Below are 12,019 nucleotides of genomic sequence, written 5' to 3' on the forward strand. Positions count from 1 at the left end.
AAATGTTCTTCGTGCTCTTGATCATTCTTTGAGTAAATAAGTATGTCATCGATGAAAACAATGACAAACTTGTCAAGATATGGCCCACACACTCGGTTCATGAGGTCCATGAACACAGCTGGTGCGTTAGTCAATCCAAACGGCATAACCATAAACTCGTAATGACCGTAACGCGTCCTAAAAGCAGTCTTTGGAATATCATCCTCCTTTACCCGCATTTGATGATATCCAGAACGTAAATCGATCTTCGAATAAACAGACGAGCCTTGTAGTTGATCAAATAAGTCGTCGATTCTCGGTAGTGGGTAGCGGTTCTTGATGGTAAGTTTGTTCAACTCTCGGTAGTCGATACACAACCTGAATGTACCATCTTTCTTCTAGACAAACAAAATAGGAGCTCCCCATGGTGATGTGCTTGGTCGAATGAAACCACGTTCTAAAAGTTCCTGTAACTGGATCTGAAGTTCCTTCATTTCGCTGGGTGCGAGTCTGTATGGAGCACGAGCTACTGGTGCAACTCCCGGTACAAGGTCTATTTGAAATTCAACGGATCGGTGTGGAGGTAGTCCCGGTAATTCTTTCGAAAATACATCGGGAAATTCTTTTGCGACGGGAACATCATTGATGTTCTTTTCTTCGGAATTGACTTTCCCGACGTGTGCTAGCACAGCATAGCAACCTTTTCTTATTAGTTTTTGTGCCTTCAGGTTACTAATAAGATTTAACTTGCTCTTTTCTCCGTACACCATTAAGGGTTTTCCTTTTTCTCGTATAATACGAATTGCATTTTGTAACAAACGATCTCTGCTCTCACCTTTTTCAACCAGTTCATGCCAATTATTACATCAAAACTCCCTAACTCGACTGGTATTAAATCAATTTTAAACATTTCATCCCCCAGTTTAATTTCTCTCTCCCGACATATATTATCTGCTGAAATTAATTTACCGTTTGCTAATTCGACTAAAAATTTACTATCCAAAGGCGTCAATGGGCAACTTAATTTAGCAAAAAATTCTCTACTCATATAGCTTCTATCCGCACCCGAATCAAATAAAACATAAGCAGATTTATCGTCAATAAGAAACGTACCCGTAACAAGCTCCAGGTCTTCCTGTGCTTCTGCCGCATTAATATTGAAAACTCTTCCAAGGCCCTGCCCATTAATATTCCCCTGATTCGGGCAATTTCTAATAATGTGGCCCGGTTTTCCACATTTATAACAAACAGCGTTGGTGTTACTTGCTCCGACACTATTCGTTTCGGCATTACTTGTTCCGACATTATTTGTTCCTTTAGTTCTGTTAAATTTTGGTCCGTAGATCTCACACTTTGTCGCGCTACGACCATTTCTTTTACACCTGTTGCAAAATGTCGTGCAAAACCCCTGATGATTTTCTTCACACCTATGACATGGCTGTTTTTGGTTTTTGTTGCCGTTGTTGTTATTGAGGTTGTTGTTGGGATTGTTATTGTTGTTGAAATGGTTGTTGTAGTTGTTGTTGTTGTTGTTGTTGGGATGTTTGTTGTAGTTATTGTTAGGATTACGGTTATTGTTGCGATTGTTGTTGCGGTTGTTGGGATAGTTGTTGCGATTGTGGTTGTAATTGTTGTTGTTGTTGTACTGGTGACTCTTGTCACCATTTTCCTCCCACTTCCTCTTGAGTTGTTTCGTGTTGGCTTCTTCGGCCGCCTGCTCTTTAATTCTTCCCTCAATCTGATTTATGAGTTTATGAGCCATTCGACTTGCCTTCTGTATAGAAGCGGGCTCGTGTGAACTCACATCTTCTTGAATCCTTACTGGTAACCCTTTTACAAATGCGTCGATCTTCTCTTCTCCATCTTCGAATGCTCCCGGACACAATAGGCACAACTCTGTAAATCGTCGTTCATATGTGGTAACATCAAACCCTTGTGTTCGTAACTCTCTAAGTTCTGCCTTGAGTTTATTGACTTCGTTTCTAGGACGGTACTGCTCGTTCATCAATTGCTTGAATGCCGACCATGGTAGTGCGTAAGCAGCATTTTGTCCTACCTGTTCAAGATAGGTGTTCCACCACGTTAACGCAGTACCTGTGAAGGTATGCGTAGAGTACTTAACTTTGTCTTCTTCAGTACACTTACTTATGGCAAACACCGATTCGACTTTCTCGGTCCACAGTTTCAATCCAATTGGTCCTTCGGTTTAAATCAAATTCCAAAGGTTTGTAGGCAGTGAATTCTTTGTAGGAGCATCCTACACGATTTCTTGCGCCGTTAGCTGCATTGCTAGATTCAGAATTATTGTTGGTATGTAGCGCAGCCTGTACTGCGGCTATGTTTGCAGCAAGAAAGGTACGAAATTCCTCTTCGTTCATATTCATGGTGTGTCGAATAGTCGGTGCCATTTCCTTCAAAAATAGCCAAAAGAATTAAGTTAATCATATAGAATATTAAGAGTAGTCAATAGTATTCCGTAGCATAATATGAACTCATTTAAAAAAGCTTTTTCTTCATATTAGCGTTTTATAAGTTTTAATTCGGGTAATACCTACCCGTTAAGTTCATACTTAGTAGCTAACATACAATTCAACTACTACAATTCTATATGAAAAACTGATTATAATAATATTTCACATTCAAACTTTTATACAATATTTTGCAAACTTACAATACCGCTATTTTACATATAGCATGAAATATAGCACATAAAAACTCTGATACAAAACAGTTGTGAAGACAATTCTAGTTAATACGCAAGTCGTTCAACAAAGGAAATAAAGACACGTAATTCATACGTCCAGAAACAAGTCATGCATTTTGGTTTTACTAAGACTACTTCCCATCCTTGGTCTTGTGGAACATAACCGTTGTGACCGTTGACAAAACAACATGTTAAAATGTCGTCAAAAGGACGAGGGTTTCGTAATGTCCAACAGCCCCGTAATAATCTAAAAACCTTGTTTCTCACCCCAACTACTGAATCCGTCACTTGTGGGAAGGTTTTATTTAAAAGTTGCAATCCGATGTTCTTTTTCTCACTTTGGTAAGAAGCGAACATCACTAACCCGTAAGCATAACATGCTTCTTTATGTTGTATGTTAGAAGCTCTTTCTAATTCACGAAATCCTATGTTGGGATATGTTGAGTCAAAATAGTTTCTTAACCCGTAGCATAAAATTGCATTTGGGTTCCCCGCATTTAACGCTTTAAAGAAAACACGGCGTAACTTACGGTCTCCCCAATGTGATATACCCCACCTATCAAAGGAAAGCCTTTTATAAACTAAGGCATTTCTGGAAAGTCTTTAAAATGTTTGACAAGTTAATTTCGCCATAACTAATTGTGCTGATAAATTCTGACCGACTCTAGACAAGATTTCATCAATCATATCCTCTGGTAGGTCTTCTAAAATATTCAATTGTCTACCCATAACGCCCATTTTTGTGTTTTTATACTGTAAAAAATAGACGAGGGTTAGATTCATAAAAGATAATTAACAAACAATACAAGCAATTTTTACATAGAACATAAAAGTATAAGCACACTACAATACATATAATATAAAACATGATTACAACCCTCTAATCTGAATCACTGGTTTCTTCTTCTTCGGACTTGATTCGTTTTCCTAATTTTCTAGGAATATATGGTGTTCCTCTAATACGAGCCATCGTTTTCCACAATGATTTAGAAAAACCTGGTGGTTTAGAGGTTCCCGGGTCATTGTTACATTTTAGAAAATACGGATGTTGCCGATACATATAAAGTTCATCGGGGTTGGAATTGGATTTCTCTATTTTTATACCTTTTCCCTTATTATTTTCTTTTGCTTTATTAAATTGGGTCGAGGTAATTTCTATAACATCATCGGAATCATCATAGGGATCTGATTCATCGGAAAATTGGTAATCTTCCCAATATTTTGCTTCCTCGGCGGAAACACCATTGACCATTATTAACTTTGGTCCGTTGGTTGAGGATTTTCTTTTATTTAATCGATTTACTATAGGTATCAATATTTCTTTCTCCGGAACCTCTTCTTCATCTGGTTCCTCCTCTTCCGGTTCCTCCTCTTCCGGTTCCTCTTCTTCCGGTTCCTCTTCGGGAATTTGTGAATCTTCCCAAAATATATTCGACCCTTCATTAATATTAGGTGAATCGATGGGATTTGTACTAGTGGTAGACATCTATCACACAATATCAAACACATTATGAGGTTAATATATCACATAATATTTACATGTTAATAATATATAGTTTCCAACAAAAGTGTTAAGCAATTGTTTTTAAAGAAAACACGGTCGAAGTCTAGACTCACTAATGTATCCTAAAAAACTCGATAAGACACACTAATGCAAATTTCTGGTTCTCTAAGACCAACGCTCAGATACCAACTGAAATGTCCCATTCATATTGATTATAAACGTTCCATATTAATTGATTTCGTTGCGAGGTTTTGACCTCTATATGAGACGTTTTTCAAAGACTGCATTTGATTTTAGAACAAACCATAACCTTTAAAATATTACGATGATTATCAAATAATGATAATCTAAAATATAGCGTTTTTCACACGACCATTACATAATGGTTTACAATAATATTACACATCAACATAAGTCTTCGAATGCAGTTTTTAAACAATATTATACAAGCATGGACTCCAAATCTTGTCCTTAATTTAGTATGCAACAGCGGAAGCTCTTAAAAATCACCTGAGAATAAACATGCTTAAAACGTCAACAAAATTATTGGTGAGTTATAGGTTTAACCTACATATTATCAAATCATAATAATAGACCACAAGATTTCATTTTTATAACACATCTCATATCAGGCTTTTTGCAAACTGCATAGAGATAAAAATCATTCATATGTTGAACACCTGGTAACCGACCTTAACAAGATGCATATAGAATATCCTCATCATTCCGGGACTCTCATCGGATATGATAAATCGAAGTACTAAAGCATCCGTAACTCGGATGAGGCTTGTTGGGCCAAATAGATCTATCTTTAGGATTCGCGTCAATTAGGGGCCATTTCCCTAATTCTTAGGCTACCAAGCTAAAAAGGGGCATATTCGGTTCGATAATCCAACATAGAAAGTATTTTCGATTACTTGTGTCTATTTTGTAAAACATTTATAAAATCGCATGTATTCTCATCCCAAAAAAAATAATAGATTTTAAAAGTGGGACTATAACTCACTTTTACAGATTTTTACTTCGTCGGGAAGTAAGACTTGGCCACTGGTCGATTCACGAACCTATAACAAATATGTACATATATATCATAGTATGTTCAAAATATATTTACAACATTTTTAATACGTTTTAATGTTCTAAGTTTATTAAGTCAGCTGTCCTCGTTAGTAATCTACAACTAGTTGTCCACAATTAGATGTACAGAAATAAATCGATATATATTATCTTCAATCAATCCACGACCCAGTGTATACACTTCTCAGGCTAGATCACAACTCAAAGTATATATATTTTTGGAATCAACATCAACCCTGTATAGCTAACTCCAACATTACTGCATATAGAGTGTCTATGGTTGTTCTAAATAATATATATACATGGGTCGATATGATATGTCAAAACATTTGCATACGTGTCTATGGTATCCCAAGATTACATAATATATTAGAATACATGTATAATACAATATAATTTAGCTAGGATATGATTTGTATAGAATTGTTACAATATTTCCCGTAGCTACAACAATAAAAAAATATCCAATCTTGTTTTACCCATAACTTCTTCGTTTTAAATCCGTTTTGAGTGAATCAAATTGCTATGGTTTCATATTGAACTCTATTTTATGAATCTAAACAGAAAAGGTATAGGTTTATTGTCGGAAATATAAGTTACAAGTCATTTTTGTAAGAGGTAGTCATTTCAGTCGAAAGAACGACGTCTTGATGACCATTTTGAAAAACATACTTCCACTTTGAGTTTAACCATGATTTTTGGATATAGTTTCATGTTCATAAGAAAAATTATTTTCCCAAAAGAACAACTTTTAAATCAAAGTTTATCATAGTTTTTAATTATCAAACCCAAAACAGCCCGCGGTGTTACTACGACGGCGTATGTCCGGTTTTACGGTGTTTTTCTTGTTTTCAGGATTTAAATCATTAAGTTAGCATATCATATAGATATAGGACATGTGTTTAGTTGATTTTAAAAGTCAAGTTAGAAGGATTAACTTTTGTTTGCGAACAAGTTTAGAATTAACTAAACTATGTTCTAGTGATTTCAAGTTTAAACCTTCGAATAAGATAGCTTTATATGTATGAATCGAATGATGTTATGAACATCATTAATACCTCAAGTTTTGTGGATAAACCTACTAGAAAAGAGACGAATGGATCTAGCTTCAAAGGATCCTTGGATGGCTTGAAAGTTCTTGAAGCAGAATCATGACACGAAAACAAGTTCACGTAAGATCATCACTCGAAATAAGATTGTTATAGTTATAGATATTGAAACAAAGTTTGAATATGAGTATTACCTTGTATTAGAAAGATATCTTACTATAAATAAGAAAGATTTCTTGAGGTTGGATGATCACTTTACAAGATTGGAAGTAAGCTAGCAAACTTGGAAGTATTCTTGATTTTATGAAACTAGAACTTATAGAATTTATGAAGAACACTTAGAACTTGAAGATAGAACTTGAGAGAGATCAATTAGATGAATAAAATTGAAGAATTAAAGTGTTTGTAGGTGTTTTTGGTCGTTGGTATATGGATTAGATATAAAGGATGTGTAATTTTGTTTACATGTAAATAAGTCATGAATGATTACTAATATTTTTGTAATTTTATGAGATATTTCATGCTAGTTGCCAAATGATGGTTCCCACACATGTTAGGTGACTCACATGGGCTACTAAGAGCTGATCATTGGAGTGTATATACCAATAGTACATACATCTAAAAGTTGTGTATTGTACGAGTACGAATACGGGTGCATACGAGTAGAATTGTTGATGAAACTGAATGAGGATGTAATTGTAAGCATTTTTGTTAAGCAGAAGAATTTTGATAAGTGTATTGAAGTCTTTCAAAAGTGTATGAATACATATTAATACACTACATGTAAATACATTTTAACTGATTCGTTAAGTCATCGTTAGTCGTTACATGTAAATGTTGTTTTGAAACCTTTAGGTTAACGATCTTGTTAAATGTTGTTAACCCATTGTTTATTATATCTAAATAGATGTTAAATTATTACATTATCATAATAATATGATGTATTAATATATCTTAATATGATATATATACAGTTAAATGGTTTTACAACGATAATCGTTACATATATGCCTCGTTTCGAAATTCTTAAGTTAGTATTCTTGTTTTACATATGTAGTTCATTGTTAACACACTTAATGATATACTTAATTATAATTTTATCATATTAAACATAGTGTATCAATATCTTAATATGATTCATATGTATTTAGTAAGACGTTGTTATAACGATAATCGTTATATATATCGTTTCGAGTTTCTTAATTCAATAAACTCATTTTTATGTATATCACTCATTGTTAATATAATTAGTGAGATACTTACTTATCATAATCTCATGTTAACCATATATATATATATATATATATATATATATATATATATATATATATATATATATATACATATATATATATATATATACATATATATATATATATACATATATATATATATATATACATATATATATATATATATATATACATATATATATATATATATATATATATATATCATCATGTAGTTTTTACAAATTTTTAGCGTTCGTGAATCGCCGGTCAACTTGGGTGGTCAATTGTCTATATGAAGCACATTTCAAATAATCAAGTCTTAACAAGTTTGATTGCTTAACATGTTGAAAACATTTAATCATGTAAATATACCAATTTCATTTAATATATATAAACATGGAAAAGTTCGGGTCACTACAGTCGTTAGCGTACAACACATATATCACTAACCCTTGGACAACACATAACCGTTCATAAGATCGTTAGTGTACAACACATATATCACTAAATTGGACAATACATATCCATTCGTAAAACGTTAGCGTACAACACATATAACACTAACTTGGACAACACATATCCATTCGTAAAACGTTAGCGTACAACACATATGACACTAACTTGGACAACACATATCCAATCATACAAATCAACACATTATATAAGTACATGTATACTTATTCCACTCACCTTGACACAAGGATGATGATTGTGCACTTCCGAACTTCAAAGCAATGTACCTAATTCATTAAGTACACATTCAATTACACAACTAGTGGAATTAACCACAATGCTTACACTTGAGCATTTAATGACCCAAATTGCATTAAATGACTCAACTACACCACAACCGCCCATAAATGGCCAAGACTCATATTAAATCACTAAAGCTAATGAATTCAAGTCTACAAACTTCAACTAGCACAAACTTAGGGCATTTCATACCCATTTCACTCAAGTAGGTCAACTAGTACTCATTTGACCCATTTTAACACTTACTCTTTCAAACTTAGTCAAACATGACCCATTTACAATTCTTTCAACCTTTAACAAGTGTTTTAATGCTTAACAACACAATCTAATACTTACAACCCCAAATCATAAGACCAAACCCTAGGTTATGGCCATTAGGGTTCATTTTCATAAATCTAACCCAAAACCCACCCATTTCACCTTTAATTGGGTCACACAAGCTCCATACGAGCCAAACCCTATCTCAAACTTAAATAAACTCAAAACATAGAGTTAGAACTTACCGAGACTATCAAAGTGTAGCTAGAGACACGAGGAACAACTTTAACACTTGGGTTCGGGCAAGATTCAACCTTCTTCTTCACCAAAATAAGCTTTCTCACTCTTAAAACTTCACTCTCTCTCTAAACTTTAATTCAATTAAATGGAAAAGTCATAAATGGAGAGGGGATAAGGTTGAAGCAGCCTTAAAGTCTCAAAAGCCGGCTATAGGTGAAAAGACCTAAACACCCCTAAAAGATTCCAATTAAAATGGCTAAAATTGTCAAACAGTAACATTTGTCGCATTTCGCGACAACCAAACACGATAAACATAATTCAAATGCGATAACCTTGACAGAACTGGGGTTCTAGAGCTGTCACATTTCAGCCCACTTTGTCGCGTATCGCGACACACTAGGACGCGATGGGACACCTTCAGACGCGACAGAAGGCCTGATCAAACCATTTTCCAATATTTTCAATATTTGAACTATACAAACTCAAACATAGCTACAATATTAAACGTACACGGAGTTAGATGCGCACCTTATGTCATATTCGGGGAAAACGGGATGTTACAACTCTCCCCCACTTGAATCGGAGCGCGTCCTCACGATCCAAGCCGCATGACAAGCCAGAAGATAAACCAAAAGAAACTCTTCGGATTCCCATGTAAACTCGGAACCCTTTCGATGTCTCCATTGCACTTTGAAGGTTCTCACTTCCTTGTTTCGCAACATCTTAACCTTCTCATCGAGGATTGCAATCGGTTCTTCTGCATACTCTAGCTTGTTATTCAACGTAATCTCATCTAACGGCACCCAAGTCGAGTCATCCGCAAGACTCCTAAAGAGATGGGAAACGTAAAACGTATTATGAATCCCCGCAAGCTCTTCGGGCAACTCTAGTCTATAAGCAACCTCACCAACACGTTCCAAAGCCTTGAAAGGACCAATAAATCGAGGAGCTAACTTTCCTCGCTTTCAAAACCGAATAACACCTTTCCATGGTGAAACCTTAAGCATCACCATGTCACCTTCTTGAAATTCAATCGATCGTCTACCTTTATCGGCATAAGATTTTTGTCTATCTTGCGCCGCCTTAAGTCGAGCCCGAATCAACTCAATCTTACAATTCGTCTCCAAAACCAAATCGGTACTCCCGATTTCTCGTTGACCCACTTCTCCCCAACAAATGGGAGTTCGACATCTACGCCCATACATCATCTCATAAGGTGGCATTCCAATACTAGTGTGGTAACTATTATTGTACGAGAATTCCACCAATGGTAAGTGCTCATCCCAACTACCACCAAAGTCGATGATACACGCCCTTAACATATCCTCCAATGTTTGGTTCGTACGCTTGGTTTGACCGTCCGTTTGAGGATGATACGCCGTGCTCATTTTCAATTGAGTACCCATATCTTCATGAAACTTATTCCAAAACCTAGACGTGAAACGAGTATCTCGATCCGAAACAATGGATATAGGAACCCCATGCCTTGGTATCACCTCTTTGATAAACAACTTAGACAAAGTCTCTGATGATATCGTTTCTCGAATGGGAAGAAACAAAGCACTCTTCGTCAATCGATCAACTATCACTCAAATCGTATCATATTGGGTTCTCGCCGTCTTTGGTAACTTGGTAATGAAGTCCATGGTAATGTGCTCCCACTTCCATTTCGGGACTTCCAATGGTTGTAACTTACCGTACGGCTTTTGGTGTTCAGCTTTAACTTGCAAACATGTGACGCATTGTTCAACATACTTAACAACATCACGTTTCATGCCCGGCCACCAATACTCCTTCTTTAAATCAAGGTACATTTTCGTTGCACCCGGATGAATGGAATACTTTGACATATGTGCTTCATCAAGGAGCACTTGTCGGTAACCACCCATCTTAGGCACCCACACTCTTTCTTGAAAAGACAACAAACCATGCGGGCCTAAAGTAATAGACTCCGTTTACCCCACAATCCGCTCTTCATGCTTGTTGTGAACAAAGGCTTCAATTTGAATCTCACCAAGCTTTACAAGAAAATCATTAGTAATAATCATGCGTAACGATCCTACTCGTATCGCCGGATGTTGACGCTTTCTACTTAACGCATCCGCGACCACGTTCGCCTTACCCGGATGATAGAGTATCTCGCAATCATAATCTTTTACCACATCCATCCACCTACGTTGACGATAATTCAAATCTCGTTGATTAAAGAAATGTTTCAAACTCTTGTGATCCGAATAAATCGTACACTTGACACCATACAAGTAGTGGCACCAAATTTTCAATGCATGAACCACCGCCGCCAATTCAAGATCATGAGTCGGGTATCTCTTTTCGTGTTCCTTTAATTGTCGAGAGGCGTAAGCGATGACTTTACCCCTTTGCATTAGAACACACCCGAGCCCATTTAAAGAAGCATCACAATAAACCGTCATGTCTTCTACCCCTTCCGGCAACACTAACACCGGAACTTGACACAACTTCTCTTTTAACAATTGAAAAGCAATTTCTTGCTCATTTTCCCAATTGAACCTTACATTCTTTCTTATCAACTTCGTCAAAGGAGAAGCGACCTTAGAAAAGTCTTGGATAAACCGACGATAATAACCGGCCAATCCGAGAAAACTTCGAATTTCCGTAGGCGTAGTCGGTCGTCCCCAACTCTTCACCGTTTCTATCTTTCCCGGATCTACTTGAATACCTTCTTTATTCACGATATGGTCAAGGAATTGAACTTCCCTTAGCCAAAATTCACATTTGGAGAATTTAGCATACAATTTCTCATTCCGCAATGTCTTCAACACTTCACGCAAATGGTGTTCATGTTCCTTCATACTCTTAGAATAAACAAGTATGTCGTCAATGAACACAATTACCGACTTATCCAACATAGGTTGGCACACTCGGTTCATTAGATCCATGAATGCCGCCGGTGCATTCGTAAGACCAAAAGGCATAACTACGAACTCAAAATGCCCATAACGCGTTCGAAAAGCCGTTTTCTCTATGTCTCCCTCACGGACCCGTACTTGATGATAGCCGGACCGTAAGTCAATCTTAGAAAAATACGTTGCACCTTGGAGTTGGTCAAGCAAATCTTCAATCCGAGGCAATGGATAACGATTCTTGATCGTCACTTTGTTCAACTCCCGATAATCGATGCACATCCGCATACTATCGTCTTTCTTCTTCACAAATAAAACCGGAGCACCCCATGGCGAGGAAC

Source organism: Rutidosis leptorrhynchoides, chromosome 8 (assembly GCF_046630445.1).
Source record: "Rutidosis leptorrhynchoides isolate AG116_Rl617_1_P2 chromosome 8, CSIRO_AGI_Rlap_v1, whole genome shotgun sequence".
NCBI classification, from domain to species: Eukaryota; Viridiplantae; Streptophyta; class Magnoliopsida; order Asterales; family Asteraceae; genus Rutidosis; species Rutidosis leptorrhynchoides.